The sequence below is a fragment of the Euprymna scolopes genome, chromosome 34 (assembly GCF_053919585.1).
Source record: "Euprymna scolopes isolate OS-2025 chromosome 34, ASM5391958v1, whole genome shotgun sequence".
NCBI lineage: Eukaryota > Metazoa > Mollusca > Cephalopoda > Sepiida > Sepiolidae > Euprymna > Euprymna scolopes.
The window spans coordinates 68,088,674-68,110,783 of NC_136515.1; the positions used below are offsets into that span (position 1 = coordinate 68,088,674).

A 22,110-nucleotide genomic window follows, 5' to 3' on the forward strand; every position below is an offset into this window, starting at 1 on the left:
GTGGGCATTCGTAACACAATCATTGGCGACTGTGGTCAGAAACATCTAAATGTAATGCGTATTGTCCTTGCTTGTCAGGGAAACGGGTTGGAAATGTAACCGTCTGTAACAGGAAATGAGATATAGAGAAGCTATGGGTTGTGCTACCAGCTGCGACTGTGTGAGTAGAACATCCAAGGCAGTTATTGTGGTGGACATTGAAGTCACCAAATACATGCATTTGTGCGCTAGTGTCGAGGGAAAGTGCTGTATCTATGCTGTCAGTGACTTTGTTTATTAAGGTACAGTCCTGGGTCGAGGGAGAGCGGTATAGAAAATAAAAGTAGCTAATATTATATTGCATGTTAAGTCTAAAGCACATAAAGGCTTGATCGTCCGATTATAGTTTAGTTTCTCTAGTCAAGGGGAGGGTGTTTCGAATATAGACTCCAAGTTCATGCATATATCTGTCAGAGTCCTTGCGGCAGAGTGGGAGATATCCGGGCATGTTAAAGTAGTTAGAGGGGATGGAGGAGTGTAGGTTAGTCTTACTTAGTGCTAAGATACCTGGGGTGTTTGTTAGGAGAAATGCTTCAGTGACATTTAAATTAGTTCTAAGCCCATGGATGTTCGTAAATGCAAGCCACAAGGGAGGAGGCAATTTGGTTTTGTTTGAGTTTTGTTCCAGTTTAAGCGTAATTTTAGATTGTACTATCATCATTGTTTTTTTTTTTTTTTTTTAGAGATTCAGTTTAGGTAGGAGTGTGGAACAAGTGGTTATGCAGAATACTAGACATGCAATACAAGTAACCCTAACCCTAATCCCCCCAACTACTAAGAGTGTGGCCTCAGGAAAGCCCACCGTGGATGAGTGCAGGGTCCCTTTCCATGCGCGATATGGCACTACAATCATCTCAATATTATTCAACGGTTGATGGAACAGGCGCTCTAAGCGCTACCAAAGAGTTAGGGCCCCCGTACTACCAGTCGGGAACAGCAGCCAGGAACTGTCAATCCGGTACCCTAAATTCATCAAACGATGGTCAACCCAATCTAGCTGTACTGGCATTTTGGCATTCATACACTTCCAAGCGCCCCGTTTAGGGGGGTTAGATGTGTTGGGAGAGGGGAAAACGGCGTTCATTGCCCTAGTAAGGAAACAAGATCGACCACTGAGTGAATCTGTCAAATCTCTGTGACTCGATCTCTGGGCCTGGTTAATAGGCAAAGAAGGAGTATGGAAGCCGGGCGATAGGCAGTGCCTTTTTACTCCTTATATCCAAAAAAATGTGTAGTATATTATAATTAATGATGTTATTTCATAAATATGGATACATTAATTATAATTAATGAATTTACTAAATTTCGGCAGAATTTTCCTAAATTAATTGAACTTGTTAGTACGAATAGACACGTTTAGTGACTTTGTTTCTAAATTCAAAATGGCGTAATGGAAATATATTATAAGGTACACAGCTTCTCTTCCAGTTTTCGAATTTTATTCATGTCATAACGCATATTATTTCTTTTTGATGGATTTAGTGTTGCTATTTCTTCTGATGAGTTAACGGCAAAATAGATTCAATAATCGATATAATAATCAAGTGATTGATTTTGTGCAACGAAACATGTCTACTGTAAAAGAATATATATATATATATATATATATATATACCGAATTGCATGTACAAAAAAATAAATAAAACATTTTTTAAATGTTTTTCATAATATTATTTTGTATTCCTGCATGTCACCAATTGAAAACGAATAAAGAAAAGTTATAAGCTTTTATACTTTTCGTATTCTTTTTTTATAATATATAAAAATCGGTAGAACATTTACTATATAATAATACTTGTCTGAGTGTCCGATGTAGCGGTTTCACTTAATGCCTTAACTAGCAAATTCTAGCATTGCTACAAATATAATTTGATGATTTCTTTATGCCCTCTGATGAGAAGGATAACACGAATAGCATTACTTGAAACTCCGCGGAATAAGGACTTTGTAAATTGTTTTTGGAATATTCAGTCGAACAATAAATTTGGATTGTAAAGTTCAACTTACAGTTTTATTTTTTCTCTTATATCTATATCTATCTATCTATCTATCTATCTATATATGTGTGTATATATATATATATATATATATATATATATATATATATATATATATATATATAAGAGACAAACTAAACGCAGATTTGAAAAATAGACTTTCGATTTATTGTCAATGATTTTTTTTTCTCAGGAAGCAACCACAAATCAAGATTGGAAGTCTAGAATAAGGGTTATTCGTTTGATTAGGCATCGAGACATCAGTTATGGTTGAACTTAGGTTGGGTTAGATTATCTAATAAGAATTTACTCACATAAAATTTGAAGAACGCTCACGTTATAGTCAGTCAGACAGCTAACTCATGGTATTACGTAGCAGAGACGGACACTTTTAGGTAAGATTTTGACAACGGATCCAATATAGATTTTCCATTTCACGTCAGGGTTAAAGGTCAGTCCCAGAAATTTGTCAAAAACACATTGCTTTTTCAAGATGAATGCCGTTCATTTCAAATGAGGCAAGGTGGAGATTTATGTGTGCAGTTGTAGCAGCACCTTCCGAAGTGTATCATGGTATTCTATTTGACTGACGTTCATGTTGACATTTTTAGAGTGTATGTCGTTGTTTATACCAACAGTTATCCAATCTGTCAAATCGAAAATACATTATTTGCACATAGCGCATAGGGTGTATGTCTGATATGGACGTACAGAAACTGTCCCAGTCGACCATCGATAAACGATGCACATTGCTTGGAAGATGGACATCTGTGAACATGTTACTCATTGTTTTAATCTTAACAGATAAAACCAAATGATCAGAAGATTCCAGCGGAGACATAATGAAGGATAATTGCAATCCAGGGTATGTGGTTATAAAAGAAAAAAGGTTTAGAAGCCTTGAAAATTGGTCATCTGCACCAGGATCACGCCTGGATTTGTCAACAATCTGAGTTAGATCATAGGCAAGGGAGAAATCATCACAAAATCTTCTATTTAATTTGCCTGCCCACGGGACAGAATTAGACACCAGGGTCCTTTTTTATTGTGGGGAAAGAAGGCCAAGACGTTGTTTCCGAGTAGCGCTTAAACACAGAACTGCTTTCCTATTTGCTCTATGTTCTTAACACAGCATGGTGTCAGCGTCTTATAGAGTATCGCTGGAACAAAATGGCTATTTCTTGACTGCCCATCCCTCAGCCAACATTTAGGTTTCAACTTCCACAATCTTGAATGGCTGATCCATTCAAATTGGATAAAGCATGAAAGGAGGTTTTATTATTGAATTAATTTGCAATTATTTTGAAATGAGTTAATTTGTATAATTTATTTTATTTCATTATTTGGACTATTAATCTTATCTTCTAGTTGTTTCGCCAATTATTCCTCCGACTTTCGTCTGGTTAATCCTTGTGACGTGACCGTCCCAGGGAGCGATCGGGCTCCCCACTGGAGGCTGAGGCCCTCGAAAAACTGGATAATGCCGGGCAGATATGATTGCTTTATTGGTAAAGTATCGTTGTATGCCCGGGTGACAGGAACCACTCTTTGCTGAAAGAAAGATTTGAGCTATATATTTTATTGTTTGGTTGTTTGGTCTCTGAATGCAGTACCAAACCGAGAGGTCACGGGATTAACCTTCCGATCATAAGAACCAGCCCTGCAATTGCAGATGAAAACTCAGGAAGATAGGGCTTCACCTGAGCTGACGTAATTAGTTGCGATTTGTCCAGGAAGCGGCCTCCAGCCACCCTGTCACCTCATTTCATAAAAGAATCCCTGCCCCGAAAACTGAAAAGTCGAGCTAAGCTTTTTGAGATAATCTAATGCCATCAAAAGATCGTCACCCCACCTCTCTTCCCCGCATCCTTCCACCGCCACGTCGAGAGAGAGGAATCAATATATTGTTGTTTTTTTTTGGTTCATTGGAGTCTGGTAAAATACGGACATCTATATTGAATTACCCAGTAGAATTGTTAACCGAGTCTTTCTTTCTTTTGTGTGTATGAGAATTATTCACTTTCAGCGTGACATATCAACGAGGCATCGGCATATCAACCTGAAGGTGAAATCAGCTCCGACCAAATTGATCAACGGGTCCTACTGCGCTGAGATACTTAACGAAGGATCCCCTGCAAAGGACGAACATGGGTCATATTTGGGTAACCTGGGACGGGGATAGCTTCAGATGTGAAGCTGGTTTACATGGGTAGTTAGAGTGTTCACCTGTTCCAATATCTTTTGCGATCGTGCGGTGCCAAAATCCGTCATTAAACATATTCATATAGCACTCCAATCAGTTATTTTTTGATATCTTTCACCATCACAAACTTAAATGAGTTTTTATTTTTTACTGTAATATTAAAATTAGAGGGAAAATATTTAGTATGACTTCTAGTCAGGTAACCAATGACCTCGATTTATGATAGACATAACTTCTAATGATGGCTATAACATTCAATAAAGGTTGAGAAACAAGCATAGTCGAATACTCGGTACTTGTACAGTTTAATCAAGACATTAAAAAATTAATATATCGACAAAACGTTATATTGTACGTATCCGTTATGGAATGAAGTCCTCCGAAAAAAAATCCACTCAATTTGATCACGTAGCTTTTTTTTTTACAGCGAAAAAACACTTTGTTATGAGCAAAAGGTAGTCATGTTTCGATTTTTTAAAGAAAAGTAAGTAGTAAAAATGGGGAGGGAGTGTTAGCGCTTTAAACTGAGTTATCTCCCCGTGGCGTGTTCAAAAAATTCAAAGACGGCTACCTGGTTCTGTTCTCTTAAAAACGTGTTTTTTTTTCGCGCAAAAAAAAAAAAAAATACTCGATAAAATTAAGTGAAATTTTGTTTAAGAGATCTTCAGTCCAAAACGGGTACGTACAATATAACCGTTTTTTCGATATTTTCATTTTTTAATGTCTTGATTAAACTGTACAAACACCGAATACTCTAACTAGTAAATGTAAAAACGTAAAATTACTCATGGAATATCTAAATAAAGATTAGATATCCGACATAGTAATAATCTGAACGAGGTGTCAGGTAGTCTCTATTAATCTCATCTCTTTTGTAACATTTCTCTTAAACAACATCCCTACTTCTCCTTGACCTTCGGGCCAAGATCAAAGTGAAAAGGATTTAATATCTCAGAGTGTAGTATCTGTTCCGGCAGATACTGCAAGCAAATACCATATGTGGGGGAAACCCCACATATAAGACCTTGGTCAATGTAGGGGCAACCCTTCATACCAATTGTTACTATCCAGCTCACCTACTCCCCGGCGAGTTGGTCCCCATTTCCCCTTCACAACTCACATTAAAAATCGGCCTTGTGCCTAATTTGCTGGGTGGGGGAGCAAATAAATATCTGGCCTTAGGGCAGGATCACAGTGTGGCATCTGTTCTTGTACTACACTTCACCTTTTCTATATTCGGTTAGTGGAGGAGGAATTTTTCATGACTGAGACCATTTTTATTTTTGTTCCTATCCAGAGTGCCCTTTGTTTGGGAGCTGGATTTTCCCCATATTATAAAGCGACCTTGTGGCTAACTCTGTCCTCGTGGGGAGGCAAGTAATTGAGAACATCGCTACCTATGTCCTCGCCCCCTTTGTCGTTTGTTATATCTCACTTTTTTTCTTTATTTCTTCTTTTCTGTCCTTTAATTCACCCACACACACTCTCACCGCATATGTCTGTGCTCCCGGCATCGGTGCACACACACACACACACACACACACACACACACACACACACACACACACACACGCACGCACACGCACACACACACACACGCACACACACGTTTGTGCCATTTTGGTACATTTAATCTAGCTTATCTCACAATCAATCTCGCTGCTCCCAGTTAAGTCCGTCGTTTACGCCGCGACCATTTCCGCATAATTTTAAAATCCAAGATTATTTCGAAGATTCCATAAACGGAAATCAACATATTTATTCCGAACTAGTTCGTTTCATCACGGGATTCGTATATTTTCTTTCACTATCTAAATAAATACACTAGAAAGATGTTCCTATTAATCACTCATATAATGGTGGCTAAATAGTTAAGAAAGCTGGTGTGACAAGTTTAGATCCAGTTCTTTCCAGGAAAACCCGTTCATCTAAACCAACAGTTGATCTTGTGCCTAATTTCCTGAAAAAAAGAAGCAACTATAATAATTTCTATAGAACCACGAACATTAATCGAAATCAATAATAAAAAAAAGCATACTATTTTTAAAAAATTCTATATTTTGTTGTTTTTTTTACATAGAAGGCACTACTGTTCAAGGCCAGGCGACAACTCGAGAATGAAGGTTAAAGAGTGTACAGTAGTCAATTGGACAATATAGTAATCGTTAGTAATGGAAATTCAGTAAATTTGTTAAGTGGAGCGTCTCATCAAGAACTTGTTAACGTTGGACTTGAAGACAACCATATTGTAGTTAGCTGGAAAGCAAGCAAACGGAAGACAGTTCCACAGGCGTGCAGTTCTATGAAAGACGCTTAGTTCAGGGAATCTACGTTTAGATTTAAGCACAAATAAAGGATGGGGGAAATCATAGATAATTTTGTCAGCTAGACGAGATGTTCTCGTGAAAGTTTGACGAGGGGAACCATAGAGTGAAGCTCAGACGAGCACTTGCCATGAAAATAACGATAAAGCAGTGACAGGCTTGCAACCTCTCTTATGTGAGATAGAGATTGCAGGGAAGTCTACGTTGTACAAAGGTATTATGCAGAAACATTTATTGACATAATTAGTTTGCATGATTAGTTTTCAACAGTTCACAGTTAATTACTGTTTAATGTTATTCATTTGTAATTTTATTGTAATATGTTATCTAGATGCATGCAATAATTTTGTCGATAATTACAGTAGTTAGATGATATAAAATACTAGACTGGGTGGCCTGCGCTACCCGGGTGTTACGAGGTGAACGTTGAGAAAAAGAAACGTGGTAGTAGGCAGGCAGGCTCGCCCCCGTGGCACGAAGGAGGAAAAGAACGTGAAAAACAAGTGACATCTTTGCTGTTGCAGCCATCGCAAAAACGGAGGTGACGTAGGTTTAAATTAAGGCTAGTCAATAAAACAGAAGGGATGACTTTCGAAAATATCGACGAAAAAAACGACTTCTCCCTGTAGAAAAGTGTCCAGTTGAGAATGAAGGAATTAATGTTTTTAGCCAATTTTTCGATATTTGTCGTCCGAAGGATTGAGCTTTAAAACGATGCACATCTCGTGAAAACCCATCGCCTCTGACAAATGTTTTAGGCATGCATACATACATACGTACAAACACATATGCACGCAAACATGTTGATTCCTGCATCTTTCCAAATGATCGCCGTCACACTGATTTCTCCCAATCTTGTCGTTCATGCCATCTCAGATGACTCTGCACTCCTGCCGCAGATTTGCAAATCTTTAAGCAGATGTGACATACAAATTGAGCAATTTCTATCGAGTTAACTTCCTTTGGAAGTTGAAGGGTATTCCAATCAACAATCACATGTCTTCTCAAACCAGCTGCATGTTAAACAGGTCGTTTGGTTCGGACTAATTAGTGCAAAGTTTACATGAACAGGAGTTCTGTGCGACTTAAGGTGGTTGACGTAGCCAGCTTTTGACAAAAGCACTCGCTCACAAGTGTGGCATTTCCAGCTCTGTGTTTCATGGTTAAGACCATCACTTTAACCTTTGCGAAGCTCTCGCTTCAGATTGCTGTGGGCCTGCTTTCTTTTCTCTAGAGCATCACAACTTTCACGTAAAGCTTTCGCAACTTCGGCCATTTCACATTCATACATACATACATTTAAACAGCCAAGTGAGATTCATATTATAGATATAGATAATATAGGGTTGCCACGATATCATTGAAACATTTTGAGTTGAATATGTTCTATATTTTTTATGAGAACTTAATGGGATTTTGATAAAATCTCGAAGACAATAAAGATGTGTTTACAGAAAATAACAACAATGGAAAATAATTATTTCCATTAAGAACGATTTTGAATTGGTTTCTATTTTCAGCTTCATTAATTTGTTCCCTTTCAAAAACATTATCAATGAAGGTTTGCGGGGTCGCTTAATTTCGATCTAATTTCCGATCTCATTCCATATGTACTCTTGCAATTCTTAGAGAGTTTCAGGTTTATTGAGGTAACCGTATTATTTAGGATACACCCGCAAGAATAAATGCTAAGAGATGTAAAAGCTACCCATTAAACGCGTAACGTTATGAGTTTGTGACTATGTTTAAAGTTTCTATGACGAAAAAATTACTAAATAATTAATTACTCCGTTTTACCCGGGCATTCCCGATGTCAAGAATCCAGAAAATTGCGGCTATGGTAACCATACAAGTAAACAGCTTCGTTTAGTCTTCATTTCGTATTCTAAAAACGCTGAAAATAATTGATGCCAGAAAAAATAACACGAAACGAAATTGATACGGGCCCCTGATTTATTTACTCCTCCCCCAAATCAGTGTATTGTAATAGTTTTAATTCCGACAGAAAAAGAACGATCTCTCCAGACTGTACAGATGACTGCCCTCTGCGGGCTCTTACAAACTCACTGATACCCAGCATGAAAGAAAGTGTGAGACGGAAAACGGTAGTCGTTTACATTCATACGGGTATTTTTGTCACCGTCGATCGGTTGGAAGTTGGTTGACAGGTAATCTTGCCTTCATAATCCAATTTTTTAATGTACTTTCAATTACTGATCTTTGAATAGGAATATTTTTACGGAACAATCACGTCGGTACAGTGTTCTCGCCGGTCACCGCAGTTAAGCAACGTTGCATTAAGCCAGTTACATATGTATCGTTAGATGTTACAGTTATATATATATATATATATATATATATATATATACATATATATATGTGTGTGTGTGTCTGTGTGTATATGAAAAACGAAGAGTTATATGCATATATATATGTGTGTAGGTATATATATATATATATATATATATGAGCAAAATTCGCAAGTAAAGAAAATATTAATAAAAGACTTAAATTCGAAAGTGTAGAAATATAAATATAGAAATATGATTATAAAAACAATACCTTCTTCAGATTAAAAGTGTCAATATAAGTGATAGAGCCTAATATGAGTAGAAAAGTTGAAGATATTTCTGAATTTAATTTACAATATTTTATTCAAATCCAAGGAATACGAAATAAAGTTCAAAGGTTCATTATTCCATTGAGTTTCAAAGGAATGCTCTTCTCATCAGAGGAAAAGCATTAGAAACTGGTAAATATAGATAAATATTTACTTTTAAGTCACAATTATCAACTATCTCTAATATCATATATATCTTTCTAATGCATCCGACCATATTTTCTTCACCTCCTCTTCTTTTAGCCCTAAAGAATTCTCGATTTAGGGCCTTGGCACTATCTTTTGCTCTGTCATTACATGAGTCTCCGCTACTCCTTTAGTTCCAGAACTCTCATTTTTATACAACCCTAATCTATAAAAAACTTTATTTATTTCTTTTTTCTCCTATGTTTCATTACTCCCTGATCCTTTTTAATACTTTAACTTTTAACTCGCACTTTTCCGGTTATTTTCCCCTACGCCTTATTGTAATATGGATTACCATCTATTTCTCTTTACTCTCACTTGAATTTATTCCCGCTTTAATCGTGTTAACATGACGATACACCCCCTCTCCTTACAACCCGTTTGAGAGCATCATATTTTATTCACTCCACTTCATTCTCCAACTAGTTACATGTAACTATTGAATGTCATACATTTTTCAGTTTTTACTTTATCAATAATTTTTATCTATTTTTAACTTTGATCTTATTAATCTTTCTACTCCTGTTAATTTCCATGCATTTTATGAGTTGAACTCGCAATGGAAGTAATTTTTGTTAATGCCGTCCCGCTCCATACTCAGTTATTTACTTTTTATCTCCTTTTCTTGAACTCTATATTTAAAAAAATGCCTTCCCTACACAGGAACATGTCATTCCATGGATTGGATTTTACCACCGAACTTCAGGACAGGGTTCATCTACGCGGGTTGTTTTATGCCTTCTCTATCCCTGCCCTGACATTTTTTAAAGAAATTCAAACGCATATCTTACTGAACTCTTCCAATCGCGTAACCTATTGCGACCGTTTGGACCTCACTGAATATTTGCAACAACACTTATTGGATTTTGATGAGAATTACCTTCTATTTTTTCTGTAACTTTTTATTTTCCTTTCAAGTTTTCTTTCTCGGATGTTTTAAAAAAATAAACTAATTTATCTATATTTACTTTTTGTTAACATTTCTCCCTCTGATGAGAAAAGCCTATCTTTAAACTCATTTATTTCGTATTCGTTGTTTTGAATAATATATTGTAAATTTAATATATATATATATATATATATATATGTGTGTGTGTGTGTGTGTGTGTGTGTGTGTGTGTGTGTGTGTGTGTGTGTGTGTGTACTGTGAGTTGCGTTTCCTTACTTGTTCTCTGCCTGCGTCGGCATGGAACTAGTTGCTACAATGGTTACCGAAAAGCTGCAAAACGGCATCTGTATATATAAATGCGGCGCGCGCATCTTTGTATCTCTCGAAAAGGCTTTTTTTCGCCGACGGTCTAGTGGTCGTTACTATCGCTTAGAAGTGTTTATATATCCCTAGATAATAATATCTACGATTTGGGAACGTGAGTCGCGTCTAGATTTATTTACAGCGACTTTTACAATTTTACAAAATGATTGCTATTTCAGCCCGCCTTGTGTTCGTTCAGCTTTTTTTGTATAAAACCGAAACTAATTCAAAGCTGAGGCCCTGTTCCTGGCAATCGCACCGGGGAACGTATGAAGTAATCAGCTTTGATCAATGTTAGGCCAAACTCCTTATATCAGACAATTGCTATTCCATTTGGACAATCCCCTTTTTATGGCGAGCTGGTTTCCCCCTCCCCAACATAAACAAAGCCAAAAGACGTCCCCGCAGTAAAAGTTAACTCTGCTACTTCTATTTGACCGCATTAATGAGGTAAAAAAAGGAGCGGAATTAACTTTTATTGCGGGCACGTGTCAATTCGGTTTTTAATACATTATTAATAAATTCAAACGTGTTTCAGCTATTCTTTATTGTTGGCCGAGCAGGTAATGTGTCAGTTTTTTTGCACACTTTATCTAAAGGTTGTGAGTTCGAATGGTGGTGTGAGATGTTTTCATTTTTTTTTTTTTTTAAAGGTTTAATATTGAAACAGGGCTATTTAAGCTATTTTTTACGTTCTATGTTTTTTTTTTTCAGATTTTTTAAAGGAGTTTTAATGTTCGTTTTTTGTTCCCCCCCCCCATCACATTCGCGTTTTCTTTTGTTGTTTTTGTTTTCCCGATTTTTAGAAATTTTAACATCGTTCGTTTGCTTTACGTTATTTTTTTTCTCTCTGAATTTCGCGTCTAGTACCACATCTGGCTGGTGCGGGAAGAGATTTATAACTTTTATACTAACACGGTTTTATTTCATGTACATGTTTTAATTCATCTGTATTATTATTGTGTTTTATTAATTAGAGTTTATTTTTATTGCGTAACCCCCCCCCTGAATAATGTATCGTTCAAATCCAATCAGTAAGTCTTTTTTAATGATAATTATACATCTCACTACAAAGACGTACTTTTACATCTAATGACGAATATCAGCTTTTACGATACCCACGTTGCAACAATCGAGACATGATCTTGGGATCACCTGATGTCAATCATGTCTGAATCTACTTAGCATCTAACCTTGCTCTATTCTTAAATTCTAAACATTTCCTGACTGGTTCAATGTCACAGGCACTTGTCATACAATATACGACTTGAATAATTTTGTTACAGGTTTTTGAATATACATACGTATTGATTTTTGTGCGGCAGTTTTCTTTGAATAGTGCTACTCGACACAGATTACTAATCCAGCATGAACCAGTACTGTCACCATTTGCATAATATATTTATAATTTTCTTTTTTACTTTTATTCGCGCCAAGCAAGGCATATTGCTACTTGGATGGAAGGAGCTATAATTTATACAGTGCCTACAAAAGCACTATGTAGTGAGTTTATAAGCGAGATGCTTGTTCGCCTTACATTTAAATTTAATCATTTTAGTACAGTCAAAAAAGCAGAAAGGAAGGAGCGAATTCCAAATTCTAGCGAGTCGAAAAAGGAAACTATTAGAGAAGAAAGCTTTAAGGTACATAGGAGCATCAACATTGAATTGGTTTAGGTATTTGCTGTTATCACATTACTCGGATATATTTCAGGAGAGGGGATACAAGTGCAAAGAGCTCATCAGAACACATTCCACTAAGCAAAAAAGTGTAGGATGGCAGTAATGTTTTGTTGATAGTGTGGGATATATTAGATTGGTGACTCTTGTTTTCAACCTATCTTAGACGGAGTCACTAGTGGTGATTGCATCATTCAAGACGTGGCAATACTACGCCATGCCTAAACGAATGGTGATGTGTTAGCCAAACAGGATACTGGTAGGTGTGAATAATTTTGTGGTATCAAAGAGGGAGCTCACCTATTTTGCAGTAACCAGGGTAATATCTTCAATGTATTTGTTTCAATTGTTTTATTAGAATGGATGTGACAGCAATTCTCCACTCATTGCTAACGTACTTCCCAACTTCCAGCATAGCTTTACCGGAAGCGGTGACAAGGCAAACAAGTTTCTGCGCTTTTATTGTTCTTCAGTATTTCTATTGTGACGCGATTTATTTAAATGAAATATTAAAAATAAAATTTATAGTATACAATAAAAATTAACAAAACTACTCAGATAGAATGGCACAATTAGTGCTTATTTGCTCTTTAATAACAGAACTAATCTTTTTTTGAAATTCTATTTGACATCTCATAAGGAATATATGTTTATGAAATAATTTTAAAAAGCTAAAGTTTTTTTGTTAAAATTAAAAAAAACTCTTTTTCTTTAATTTGAATTGAAATAATAAATATATATTTATAAAAGTATAAAAATACAATTATAGAACATCAAAATAACAAATAAAATTATTGAAATCAAAATTAAATAAAAAAATATCATAAAATACGTAGCCGATACAGGTTTAAAAGATTATAAATAATGTTTTCAATAATTCTTTAAAAATAACTTCTATAATTCTTATTTAAAATAAGATTGGAGAAACTTTTCAATTATTGTTAAATAAAAACAGAACAATCGGAATAAACGTAATAAAAAAGAGTCGATGCACAGAGGAGATATTGGCGTGAGAAAATAAAAAGCGAAAGAACGGATTTGCCTTGTCATAACTTCCGCTAGTGCTACGCCGGAAGTAGAACGTACGTTCGGTGACTATAATTTTTTTTTTTTTACATAAATAATAAATATAACACGCTACTTAAATTTTTCGCATATAATTAAATAAATATAAAAATATAAGTAAATGTATGCTAAGATAATTCCAAATGTCTTCCATATATGAAATTTCTTAAAAAATAAACATGCTTCTTTGTAAACTATATACTAGTTTGTAAAAGGTGTGAGTCCTTAGATTGTCCTTAATTCTAAGTCAGTAAGCAGTAAGACCAGGCATATAAAATCAACAGTAGGTTCTGTGATAAGAGAAGGACACGTTCAAATTGAATGCTTCTATATAAAGCACAATTGAAGTGTGATACTTGACTTTACAATTTATACTTTAACTTAAAAATAATTTTATAAAACAATAATTTATTAAAAAATAAAAATATGTGAGCTTGAAACATTCGTTGATCTTCATTAAATCCCGGGTAAGGCCGGGGTTCTCTGCTAGTCTATAATATTAATAAAATGCTAAATGTTTATTCATGTGTGTGTGTCTATATCTAATAGAACATTCGAATGGATGTACCAAATTGAAAAGATTCTTTTTTCCTAAAAGGTGTGAGTCCCTAGGTTGTCCTTATCTATATATGGTTCGTAACGAACAACGCCGAGTCACACAAAAAGCCCGAAATAAAGATTTTGGGGCCGTTTCGTAAACTTGTCGAAAAAGTTATCTCTCCATGTCAAGGGAATTTAGCACTGTCTATATAGTCGCGGTAGCATCTTTTGGCATAGGGACAGGACTTGTGGCGAAATGGATAACGCGTCTGACTACGAATCAGAAGATTCCGGGTTCGAATCATGGCAAGTTCGTAATAATGCTAACCATCATTTTATTCCAACGTTTATTAATTATCCTTACCCTTAGTATGGGGTTTTGTGCAGTGATTTTGTTGTGTGTATATAGGAATTACCCATACTCCGAGTTCACAAGATAAGCGTTAATTATAAGACCATGTTGAGTGTGGTTGATGTTGAGTGTACTCAATTTTGTTGAGCGTACTGACGCGGCGCAGCCGCTAGTATTAAAAATATGTTTATTATACAATCACATTTTTACAGAAGAAATACATTTTAATTAATTTATGTAAAGAAAAATTATTAAAAATTTTGATAAAGTACATGTTCCCTTTAAAAGCAGAACCTTCTATGATAAGGTGATTTATAAGTTTCAAATTTAATCTCAATTTAAGACATCGTACCAAATAAGAAATCTTGCAACGTAATTAAACGGTTGTTGTTTCACGGAGTTTCGACCAACTATTTCTCTGGCGTTCATCAGGTTCGCAACGGGATAGGAATCTCTTAACTGAATCCTCAGCAATTACTATCTTCCATAGTTGTTCTCGTCTCACCACCTTTGTGGCCCGTGTAGCAGTGGATAGAGACGTTGAATCTCTACGGTTCCAGGTGAGCATTGTCTGAAGATAGCTGTTTCAATCCTACTCAAAAGCCGGCCAGAGGCTTAGTTAGCCAAAACGTGGTGAGATTACAACAACTATGGAAGGCAGTAATTGTTGAGGATGCAGTTAGAAGATTCGGCTTTCCTATCCCGTCGCGTTTAACCACCCGACGAATGCTAGAGGAATAGTTGACCGAAACGTCGTGAAACAACGACTAGAAGATGAAGATAATAGTCCGAAATAAATAAATAAATAAATAATACCAATTTACTCATCTCAATAAGAATTCCAATTAATTAAACAATTTAATTAAAGAGGTTGGCAAATTAACCAATGCCACCTACTCCCTATAATGTCTAACGACATTACTAACATGAGATGGTTCAGCAAACGTAATAACCAGATTCGCCAATATATCTTACAACTCATGCGTGTACATATTTCATGATCAGCTCAGTAGGACCATCCCAAATGACTTTTTACTTATATTGGTGTTTCACGTTTCCTTTATTTCAGGCGAGGAGACAAGTGGTTATTATACAAGCAAAGATGTGGCCAGAGTATGCCATGTATGATGAATGCAAGCTTTGAAGAGATATAAAATACTGGCGGATATGATAAGTTAAATAGGCCGATAGAGGGAGAACATATACTTTGTAGCAGACTTTGCAATATCTTCAATGTCCAAGAAAATAACCATCCATTGTAAGTTACTCTCGATCGACATTTTGATATATGCTATAAGTGAATTACATTTTCTGAAATGATTTTATAGGAGAATTCATTCAAGAATATCTCTCAGAATCGACGCTTGTATACATTAGTCGATGTGCCCAGTGTGATATAATAGACGAGAGAATTTTCGGGGGAGCCTTTGAGCTTTCCCACATTTTGGTCCCTTACAGAAGGCCTGCTCTCGTGAGAAAGCAGGTGCTGTGCGATTTTCAAAATGTCGGAGTATATGAACCTGGCTTGACTAACAGTTGTTTACGAAGCTCGGTTAAGTCAAAATCCTCCGAGACTCCAGGGGTCCAAAAGGTCAGCCATGCATGCTGGCATCTGAATTTGAAAAACAAAACATGTGCGTTAAAACGTATTTATCTCTTCCCCTCTGTCTTTTTTATTCGATCTTCATTTGCACTCTCTTTCTTCATTGAAAGAGAAGAGAAATGTATTAAGGAAAACGGTTCAATCGAAATAGCGGACGACATGGGTCGCGTGCCTCAGCGCTCTTAACTGTTGTGCCTTGATCAAGAATAAATTTTGAAGTAAAAAATGCTCCTTAACAATTCATAATAAAATAATTTTATTTTTTATTTAAAAATGCGTGTCTCTGTGTGTGTGTACATTTCCCTGCAAAACTACTTTGTCAATTTTCAGTCTACATACTCGAGATTTGTCATAAGAGGTATTGAGATTTAGGAAAATCTTTTTAATCGGTTTTACGTCAGAAATTTGGCTGTCAACAGATCAAAGTTGAACGATTTAATCTTTGAAAGCTCTACCAATGTCGCTATTTTGTGAAATTTTAATTTTCTGAGAAGTTGTCCTATCATGAAGAATGTCTGTCATTTATGACAGTAAAAATGCTGCCCGTAAGGACGACCAGACCTGCCAGCCGATTATAATCGACGCCATATCACTCCCTTTATGTAAGGTGATATGCGTATCGTTTGATTGTCTACCATCCGGAAAGATGGTTGCCATTGCCAGGACATAGCAACAGTATCAGAGACGTGCCCACAACAGATCAAGTATCTTTCCCCGGCAAACGACCTTGTAATACCCAGTAGTAGCAACAAGAGTAGATTTTCAATTATATTCATATTTCACGTTTCATTCTGTCTGTAAGAAATAAAGGTGATATATTTACAACTAAGTTACCACTTATAAAGTCCGAAGACGACTCGAGGATAAGGATGAACGAGTGTACACTAGTCATCGAGTGATCGTCAATAGTTATAATTTGATAGAATTTAATTATTTAATAAGAATTTGTTTAAATTGGACTGAACGACGAGCATCTTACAGTCAGCTGGAAAGCAGACCAACGGTACAGATTTCCGCAGGCGCGCTCACCTAAGAAAGAAGCTTTATTCATAGAATGTTCGTTTAAATTTGGACAAAGATATATATATGTACCTGTGACCGTTTCTTTTAAGTATATATGTGTGCACGCGCGCATGTGTGTATCCGTGGCTGCGACCGCAAGCTGACCCTCTCCAAACAATTAACAACAAAATAAAAACTAAAACTAAATAAACCGAAGCATATCCCCTCCGCCTCCAAACATAAACGAACACCCAAAAGCTCAAGTCATACTTACCAAGAAATCACCTCACCCACAAGACGCTAAAAACTTTAACACTAAGACTCAAATTTTAAAGTAACCCCCTCCTTCCACCCCCACATATTCCTCTTCCCCTCATGTATCCCTATGCCTTCAGCCACACCAGAAATGAACTTCCCAAACCCTCCCCTACAAGTTCCTTAAACCCCAAAACTAAAACATTATCGGCATACCAAACGCCCCCACCTTCCCTCCTTGTTCCTTTCCTCTCTTCCTCTTCCGCCCTCATCGCACCCCCTACCTCATTCACTCTTCCACTCTTTCATCCCAAAAGAGTGAACATTTCTGTAAAAGTCTGAGGACGCTACAGACGGCCAAAAAAATGGCCGTGTAGCCGAAACAATAATGTAACTTAACAGAAAGATACGGTAATAAAAAATAAAACGCATATTTGCTCTAGAACAGTATTGAGCACTTTCTTCAGTTTTTATTAATTACCATCTCCACTATATATATATATATATATATATATATATATATATATATATATATATATAATTTATAGGCACATGCAATGAAAATAATGATACAGTAGAGAAAGACTCACAACGTCTCCCCTGTGAGAAAAATAAGGCAAGAAAAGGAAAAGATAATCACCTACTAGATTTCAAGTCTGTTTTTACGCTGTCAAGAGAAATTACACCCTAGATGTGGCAACAGTTCTCAAATTCAGGATGTAGATTGCACTTATGTAGTTGAGACATACTGGAGTGATAGACTGATGCAATCATTTTTTTCGGGTAAATTTTACAACAGAATGCTTTAATTCAGGTCAGGAATAAATGTTAGTCTCAAAGCTTTGTCGAATCACAGTGTTTCATCGAGACGAGACCTGTATATTTCAATTGAGGCCAAGTATCTTGCACCTTTATAAGACCACCATTCGCCCATGTCTGGAGTATTGCTGTCATATTTGGGCTGTTGGATCTGCTACTCGTCTCTCGCTCCTTGACACGGTTCAAAGGAAAGTCGCAAATCTGATAGGCCCTGAACTGGCATCTAAGCTTCAGCCTCTGTCCCATCGACGAAATGTTGCATCCCTCTGCCTGTTCTACAAGTATTTTATGGGGAGTGCTCTGACGAACTGCAAGCACTTGTGCCCTCACGACGTGAACACTCTCGACAAACCCGACAGGTTGCTAAATCCCACCCCACACTGTAGAGATCCCTAGATGTAAAATATCTTTCTACTCCAGTAGTTTCTTCCCCAGAACCGCTAGACTCTGAAATTCCATTCCAGGTCTCTGCTTCCCCAACTGTACTGACGTGCAGAAGTTCAAGTGCAACGTAAACTGACATCTTGCTGCCCAAATCCCTACATAGTGCCCCAGTAGTTGTTGCCCCTGATAGTAACCCCCTACACCAAAGTGGCAATGTGGCTTGTTTGGAGTGAAAATGTAATAAAAAAGTGCATATAAAGCGATACTGGTAAAAAGGTAGAAGCTTATTTTGAATGCATAAAATAAACCAACCACTTTTTAGCTTATTGCATTATATGCTGAGGATCGAAAAAGCAGATAAACTCAGAGAGATCTTGGTAATTGATGGTCATTGAACTGTTCCCATAGCTGGTAGTGTAATCGGCGTAGATGTCGACGAATGGAGTTACAATGTGATCTGGGAGATCATTAATGAACAACCGAAAGCGGGTTTGACCCAAGATTTATCCGTGAGGAACGATTCTTTAAATTTCGAACTTCTGCCTATAGACAGCTACGCATAAACTTTTCGAGAGAGAAAGGATTCGTTGGTTTAGAAAACATTTCAAGAGATTCCCTACGTAAACATGCTGTGAAGTAAATTTTATGCCGAACTCTACGAAATGCGGTTGATATACGAATTGCTCTTGCTCTAGAAGAGAAAGTCACTTCAATAATTTTGCTTATCCTCTGAAAAATTACAGTCCGTACATCAGCTGTAGATTCATGCAGGTTTTTCCTTACAAAGGAGTCACCGCTTATCAAGGCCCTGTGATCACTCGAAGATAAATTCAATGAGTGTGTAGTGGTTAAAGGGAACATGTCGTAGTAATCGTTAGTAGTGGAAATTTGATGAACTGTATTACATGAGGGGTTGCTCATCAAGAATGTATTCACGTTAGACCTAAAGATTGTAGTTAGTTGGAAAGCAGGAAAACGCAACAGAGTTCTACAGGCGTGCGGTTATAAGAAAGAAGCTTTGTTCATGGAATGTACGTTTAGGGACAGATAAAGAGTGAAGAAAATTATTGATTCAGTTAGTTTTTTGTGAAAGTCAAGCCAGTTGGGGGGCATATATTTGAGCTCAGACTAGCACTTGCCATGAAAATAACGACAAGGCAGAGATAGGCTCGCAACGTTTCTTCTGTGGGAGTAAGGTTGCAAGGAAGTGAAAGTGGCATCACCCACAGGCTACGAAGTCTATTTCGAACTCTTTCAAGGAAGGGTAAGATGCTTCTAGCAGGTCCTGCCCAGATGTGGCAACAGTACTCCATATTTGAACGTACTTGACTTTTACATGGATAGAGAATTGAATCCGCAGTGGTTGGAAAGCGTATTGCTGCTTACGGAGTTGCTTTGGCTAAGGTGGTTGAAAACTTCTGTATTAATCCCGAATGCAAACAACGTATACATAACACACAAAAGACATTCATCTGTACTCAAGTGCAGAAGACTGAGCTTTAGTATTTTTAAATATTCAGCAACCTAAGGAGGTTGTCTATGGAGTTGAAAAACATTTATAATTTAGACAGTGTTTAAACATCTTTGATAGAAAGGGGGTTAGTTCCGCTTGCAAACGTTAAAGGACCGTGACTTGAATGTTGTCAGGTCGAGTTGTCTTACTGGCATCGAGGTTCATGATACGTTCGGCAACATCACAGACAGAAACGGTGATGTCGCTAATACTTTTTTTCATTATGGGAGGAAATTGTGTATGTGGCCCTGATCTTCATCGGATGCTGGCGAAATCATATCAGGCCCATAGATGATGGTTGTGATAGAGAACGGACATCTAATTTTCTATCCCAAATGCTCCAGGCATGAGCGAATAGTCGCACGTCTTATCGGTCACAAGTTTAAGCATAAAAGAGGAATAGAACTTACTTCTCAATTTTCATGTTACACAATCACCATGCAAGCAATTAAGACCATATTTACCCCTCGATATCTAATAGAGAAAAAAGGTAACCACATTGATTTACAGTCAGGGTCACTAAAAGGAAAAATGAAGAAAAAATACGACGTCTTATAAAGTATTTGATGTCTTGTTGCGTGCACTGTCTAGTATTTCCTGTCAACTTTATTCGGCTTCAAATCTGCTTCAGCCAAACTTTTCGATAACAACGCACCCGTTGGCAAGACACTTCGATCAGACGGACGTACACAAGTCCAGATAAGAAGTCAACATTCGAAATCTTGCCATATGTTTGTCTATTGATATTCTTCGATCTATTCTCGTGTGCGAAATAAGCAGAGATCAATACACAATATTTGAACTGTTGACCTAATCCCTACTGCCTTTAATACTACTTACATAAGCATATATGTATGCATATATATATATATATATATATATATATGTATGTATATATATATGCGTGTGGAAATATATGTGTATATATGAGGAAAATGCTTTCCTGTTTGTAGTTAACCATTTACTTATACCAATTCGTCTATTTATGAATCTCGATGTGTATTAAATATAACGACAAATCATATACAAATAAATAAGTGAATGTCTATATAATCCCCACTGCCTTTAGTACTACTTACTTAAATGACGTATATTAGCTATAGAATAAATGTACGAACATCACACTTGTGACGTAAAGAAAATAGTTTTTTGTGACATAACAGAAACAATTCTATGCAAGTATATTAAAATGAAAAAAGAATATAGATAGATTTCTATGAGTTGCGCTGCTTGTAATCGTTTATTTTGGAAAAAAAACAAACTTACAGCTATTGAATTATAAGTAGTTTGCCATACTTGTAGGTAAGTGTGCATTGGACAGCTACCATAATACTTAAAGTTAAATTAAATTTTGGATATATCTTTTAATTTAAATGCGAAAAAAAATTGTCACGCTCAAAGCGTACACCGTAAAACAATACGTTTTATTGTCGCGTTTTTTTATTTAATTCTAACGCAATTAAATAAATATTTTCGGGGGTATTTATTACTGTTGGTAGTGTAGACGAAAATGTATGCATGTATTTAAGAAAGGTGTATTAATAAATAGAGAATAAATTTAAAAACCAGAAAGGCAGTGTATAAATCGCCGTTGCAAAATGCTCTCATGCTTGTCAACGGGTTAACGTAGATTTATTTGTAAGAAAATTGGGCTAAAATAACTTAAACAGAATACCGAAATTAATGATGTAAAAAAAGAGCAGAAAGTATTAAAAATTGTTTATTTGGATAATTTTAACGTGAAAAACTTGGGACGCTGAAAACGTACACAGTAAAACAATAATTGTCGCGTTATTAAGTATAATATATGTCGTATATATGAAACAGGTCGATGATTATACGTGTTATTTGTAATCACGTTTTGCGTTTTGCTTCCCATATCCTGAAGTGTTTTATTCAATAAATTTAAGATATTCGCTTTCTAAGGACGACCGTTCCTTCGAACGAAAGCTGCCCAGCGATTTGTGTTTATTTGTTTACGCTGTTATGCGTTTATGTTTATGTACGCATGCACAACTGGAAGTTGTAAACCGGATGTTAGGTTACAATACCCGTTACAACGTCATTTGAGTTTTATAATTATATGGATAACAGAATGCCTAGATTCAAAATTCCAAAATGTTGGTCATTTGAGCGTTCATTTCTTTCAGCATGTTAAAACGTTCAATTCTTGACAGCATCTGTTTCGCAAAGAAGAAATACTATATAATCATTATGTCATTTTTTAAACATTTTTCGCTTCACACATCAGCAGAATAAAAACTAATTAACCTTAAA

General features: G+C 36.3%; 1 non-coding gene across 1 annotated transcript; it reads left to right on the top strand.

Moving 5' to 3' along the window:
* Positions 1–14,147: 14,147 nt before the first annotated feature.
* On the top strand, positions 14,148–14,220 carry Trnar-acg (transfer RNA arginine (anticodon ACG)). Its single transcript has one exon. It is a non-coding gene; the product is annotated as a tRNA-Arg (tRNA).
* The last annotated feature ends 7,890 nt before the right edge of the window (positions 14,221–22,110 follow it).